The sequence below is a fragment of the Octodon degus genome, unplaced genomic scaffold, assembly GCF_000260255.1.
Source record: "Octodon degus isolate 3935 unplaced genomic scaffold, OctDeg1.0 scaffold00071, whole genome shotgun sequence".
NCBI classification, from domain to species: Eukaryota; Metazoa; Chordata; class Mammalia; order Rodentia; family Octodontidae; genus Octodon; species Octodon degus.
In genome coordinates, this window is record NW_004524647.1 from 10296200 (window position 1) to 10301451 (window position 5252).

General features: G+C 43.3%; 1 pseudogene; it reads right to left on the reverse strand.

Annotated features, from left to right (window-relative positions):
- Positions 1-280: 280 nt before the first annotated feature.
- Positions 281-4100, reverse strand: LOC101561933 (annotated as a pseudogene).
- Positions 4101-5252: the final 1152 nt, after the last annotated feature.

Consider the following 5252-nt stretch of genomic DNA (forward strand, 5'->3'; position numbering starts at 1 on the left):
AGGATTCATTCAGTCATGACTCCCCCCAGCCTTCAACAATTCACTATATTTGAAATTTCAGCATGACACAGAAATGGTTAAACAAACCACACAGAATTTGTTAAATAATCACCCTCCTTTGCCCTTGCCCCTGGTGTACTCCCTCAGAGGAGTACAGGCAGGGAAGACTGAACTATTTGGAGGAATCCCTAACACTTTCTTAAGGTAGAATTCTGGCTAGTCCAAAAGGGTTCCTTCTTTTAGGGGTTTCAGGAAGCTAGACACTGCAACTTTATTAGTATCAGTGGCATTTTTTGGGAGCAAATTCAGCTCCATGAGCTGCACAACTGAAAGCAGGAGGGGTTCCACCAATTGCCCAATTCCTTCTATTGTAGCAGCCTGGCCAAAGCATTCACTAATTGGTGGCATCAATCCCAAGGTTCCATAGGGCATCATAGGGGCAGGTCCTGGAGGAGCTGGGGTACCAGCGGGCACTGGAGCAGGGGGCATGGCACCTCTGTTGTTTATGCCCATAGCACCTCCCATAGCTATCTGGCCCATCCGTATCTCTTGTTCTCAAGCATCAGGGAAGGTTCTTTTGAATCCTTCCTGCTGTCGCTGCATCAACTCTGCTTGTTGTCCCCTCATTTCTTCTTCTCTGCCCTTATGCTCCTCTTCCTGCCTGATCTCCAGTTGCTTTCATTTTTGGACCTCTTGGTTATGCAGCTCTTTCATTCTCTGAAGTTCTTCTTAGAGTCTCATCAAATCCTGTCTCATCAGCATAAGCTGGTGCCTGTGGTGAACAACCTCCATCTCCATCTCCAGCTTCTCACAGGCTTCCTTGATGTTGCAGTCCACTTGATCCTGCCTCACTTTGGCAATCTCTGCAAGGGTTTGTGTTTCCAAGCGGATAAAACCAAAGCCTTTATCTTTATGATTGAAAACTTCTCCTGCTTTCCTATATTTTTCAAATAGTTTCCACATTTCCTCCTCAGTGATATTGATACAGGGAGAAAAACTGATCTCGGGTGGGTGACCTCCAAATGACATAGGGAACTTCCAAATGACATGGGGAAAAATGATCTCCCGACCTGATCTTCACGAGCTTGTGTTCTCTAAAACCGAAGAATGAATTTTAGGAACAAATGGAGGTTATGAGCAGAATATATTTATTGAGAGAAAGAAAGCTCCTGTCTGAGACAGGGACAGGAGGGCCTTCCTGAGTAGGTTGTCCCCAGGAAGCTGTCTCTTCCAGGGATTTTTATAGAGTAAAACCTTGTGGGGCTAAGGTGGAGAAAGTGCGAACTTGCTTAGGTGGATGTGGGGTGGGACACAACTATGGTCAACCAATGTTATTACAAGCACCATTGCTCAGGTAAAATTAAGTCCAGGACCAAATGGGGAAGCGAGTCCTCATTTGTTATAGTATTGTTGGCAAGCGGGCATGAATGTAGAACAGGACTTTATCAGGTAGCCATCCAGTAGTAGTTGGATTAGTGATTCTTCGGTCTCCCTCAGGGTGATGATCAATCTCGGATGCCAATCTTTAGGGAGGTCAGTATTTGTTTGATCTTTGGTCTTTACATCTGGCCCATGGCGGGAGCATCCATCCCTCCCAGTGTTGCAAGATATCTTGTCTTCTGTGGTATTTCCCTCAAGGGCCTGGCCCTGTCTGACTGCCTATAGTTCTATCTAACTCCACTGCCTACAGTACTATAACAAGGAAGATAGCCCACAAAGAGGTGGCTACGATGGGTAAATGTCCTCTCTCCTGCTTCTCCATTTCAATAAGTATCTTCCCATGCAAGTCATATTCATATTCAAATGAGCCAGGCTGTGCATACCGAAGTGGCTGCTCTTGCTTCTTACGAAATTGCTGGTTCTTTATAACAAGGTTTTCTGGAAGTCCTTCTTCATCATCTAACTGGTCCATAGGCTCCACAATCACAGGCCAAGCAAATGTAGTTAATAGGAAAGACCCTTCACTGCATCTGTCCAGAGCTTTCCTTGTGGCTGGCTTCCCTGAGAATTCAACAGTGTCTTTTCCTGAGAGTGTTCCTTGATCATCTGCAATGACTACAGCCCTTTCCACCTGGCCAAACACAGAAAAAGCTTCTTCTAGTAGTTCGTTGGACATGTACTAAGGAAGGTTTCAGACTGTAAGGGATGCACTGTGGCAGGCAAGTGCACTCGTAGTTGTTTTCCATGGAGAGGCGTATTATCCAGCTTCACTTGGCAATCTCTGCATGGGTTTATATTTCCAAGCAGATAAAGCCAAAGCCTTTATCTTTATGAATGAAAACTTCTCCTGCTTTCTCATATTTCTCACATAGTTTCCACATTTCCTCCTCAGTGATATCAAGGGGAAAATTGCCCACAAAGAGGCAGCTATGATGTGTAAATGTCTTCTCTCCTGGTTTCGTAAAATTCTTCAGGCCAATAGTCAAACCTTCATTTTAGCTACTGGCTTGTTGTCCATTTGCAGGTATTGGTGGTGGTGGCAGCAGTGGCAGTGGCAGCGGAGGCGGCGGTGGCTGCTGCTGCTGCTGCTGCTGCTGCTGGTGCTGCTGCTGGTGATGCTACTGCTGCTGCTGCTGGTGATGCTGATGATGCTTCCTTGGAGTATGGTTCTGCTTCTCCAAATTAAGGATCTTATTGCTCTGTATTTTTATACCCTCAACTTGATTGAAGACAGCAAAGTGCCTCCAGTCCTAACTTCAACTTCACCAATACCAACAGTCCTCTCCACAGAGTAACAGTGATGTGTAGAGAAAAACCTTTATGAAAGAAATTCTGTATTTTCTTTTGTTAATTTGTCTTTTGATATAGGGGTGTCAGCCATCAACCCCATAGAAATCCTTCTTCTACATTGCCTTTAGAAGACATTTTCTCCCCTTATGGGAGGCCCAAGTCTGAGATTGTGCTCCTGAAATGAACACCAGTTGAGCTAGAAGAATTCACCTTGATGTTGTTCCTACCTCAAAAAGTTGAGGAAGAGTCTTGACTTCCACATAAGGAACCAAAGTAAGATGGTGCACGCCTTGTCAGGCTTCTCAGGCAGTAGGACCTGGCTGTGGCACAGAGAAGGCAACAACAGAAGCAAGCAAGTTGTCCCAGTCCTATGAAAAGAAATGACTCTCAGAAGTGGGCCTGAAATCCTTAAATGGCCTTAGAAAAACATTCCTTTCTAAGTTTGCAAGTTACAGATGATCAGATAAAGCCTACTTAGGGAGTCAGCGTTCTGAATAAGATGCTCACACTTGTAATTTTCAGAATATTTAATAAAGGATGATGTGGAACTCTTAAATATTTATATTAGAATGTAAAAACCTGCCAGTTTCCTCAGCTAGAGGCAACATATTTTATGCCAAATATGAATCATCCTGTAGTATTCTTTCTCAAAGCAACATAGCACCAGCCATAAATCAGTATACTGGAGTGAGCCAAGACACTTTCATCTGTTTATAATCTCTTTTTCCTCTGGTTGTTGCAAAACCATTTTCATTTTACTTGCAAGAGGCTCTGCTTGGCACAGTACCAAGTGTTCCCCTTCAGCCACCCATGCTTCCTTGAGTCAAAAAAGATTAGGCTCATCAGACCAGCACCATGGAAAAAAAATTACACTGAAATCTTACAGTGTGTTAAGGGCCAGGATAACATGATGGTTACGAATCAAAACTCAGTGATTGGATTGGCCTACATTGTAAGTCCAGTTCTCTGACATACAGCAACTGAGAAACTGCTCTCCAAGCAGTTAGTCTAAGCCTCAGTTTCCTCCATGTAAGCTGGGTATTATAATAAGGGAAGACATGGAAATAGTAAATTTTCTCTAAGCATTAGTTATTATTGGTATGTACAGTAGCCTACCTGTTTATAATACCAGCTCCACAGAGTCAGTGCCCTCAGGAAGAATATGTAGGTCAAATAAGACAAATACCAAGCCACTCTTGGCTTAAACTAACAGAATAAAAACTAAACTAAACTCAATTCACCCTGCTTTTGAACTACTTCAGCAGTGAGGGTTTTAAGAGAGAGCGGAAAAAAGGGAACTGGTTTCACTTTGGAAGTGTGCTTACTTTGTTGAGCTCAAGTTTGAGCTTATATAGGGCAAGCTTCCCCATGTGGGTAGTCAAGGTTCTCAATTTTAACACTATTGACCATGGACTTGGATAATTCTCCATTGCTAGGAGCTATTCACTGTGTTGTAGGATATTTAATATCATCTTGGCTTCTACCCACTAGATATAAGTAACACATTCTTCCCACCAGAAATTTGTGATAATCTAAAATGTCTTCAGACAGATGCTATCAACAATCCACAGGGTGATAAAATTGTTTGCAATTGAAAACTACTGGGGTACATTGTTAGATAGATAGCCACATAAGTACATAGATAAAGATATAGAAATAGATGTAGCTAGTTGACAAATGCTTACCAATAGATAAAGGACCTTGAGTACTTCACCATACTTGCACAGTTAGCCTTCTGAAACTAATTTTCCACTTGTGGCTATACAACCACCTTTGCCTTTTTCCCCCTTACATCCTGATCCGCTGCATTTCAGCAGTGAGAACACAGATCCCGCTTCCACAATCAGCCCAAATGTGACCACACCTGGGAAGCTGCCTTCATTCTCTTCTCTGGGGAAGACTCGCTCATCCTCTAAGCGCCCTGGTGGCCGCGCAGGCCTTCTTCATTATAGTGTGCAGAGCCTGCATTTGTCTGCCCTGTAACAAAGGAGAGCATTCTGCTCGTGGTTGTCACCATCCCTGACAGCTCACAGGAGCATTCAATCAAGGCTTGATGAATTAAAGAAGATGGATATGTTCCAGCTTTATAAAACTTCAAGCCTTTTCTGCTTCTTGGTGGATTCCACACAAGTGAACTGAGAACCTGAAGTGGTGGACATAATACCACAATGACACTCAGGTAAGTGCTTTATAACCCAATAGGGAATATGACAACATCACAATTAGAAATTGTGCCACCATAGATGCAGGACATGCACTCTAAGAGGACAGAGAGTAAGGTGCTTTGAAGTTCAGAGACAGAGGAAGGCCTCGTAGGAAAGCAAAATAGGAATGACAGCTAGATTTAAACAGTTGGGAAGGATAGAAAATGTAGTCCAAGCTTCACATTCAGAAATCATGGGAAGTAATGGGCCATTTTGCCTGAAAGTGAAAGTCAATACAGGGGAAAAGCAGGAGAAAACCAGAGAGAGAAAGAGAAAGAGAGAGAGAGAGAGAGAGAGAGAGAGAGAGAGAGAGAGAGA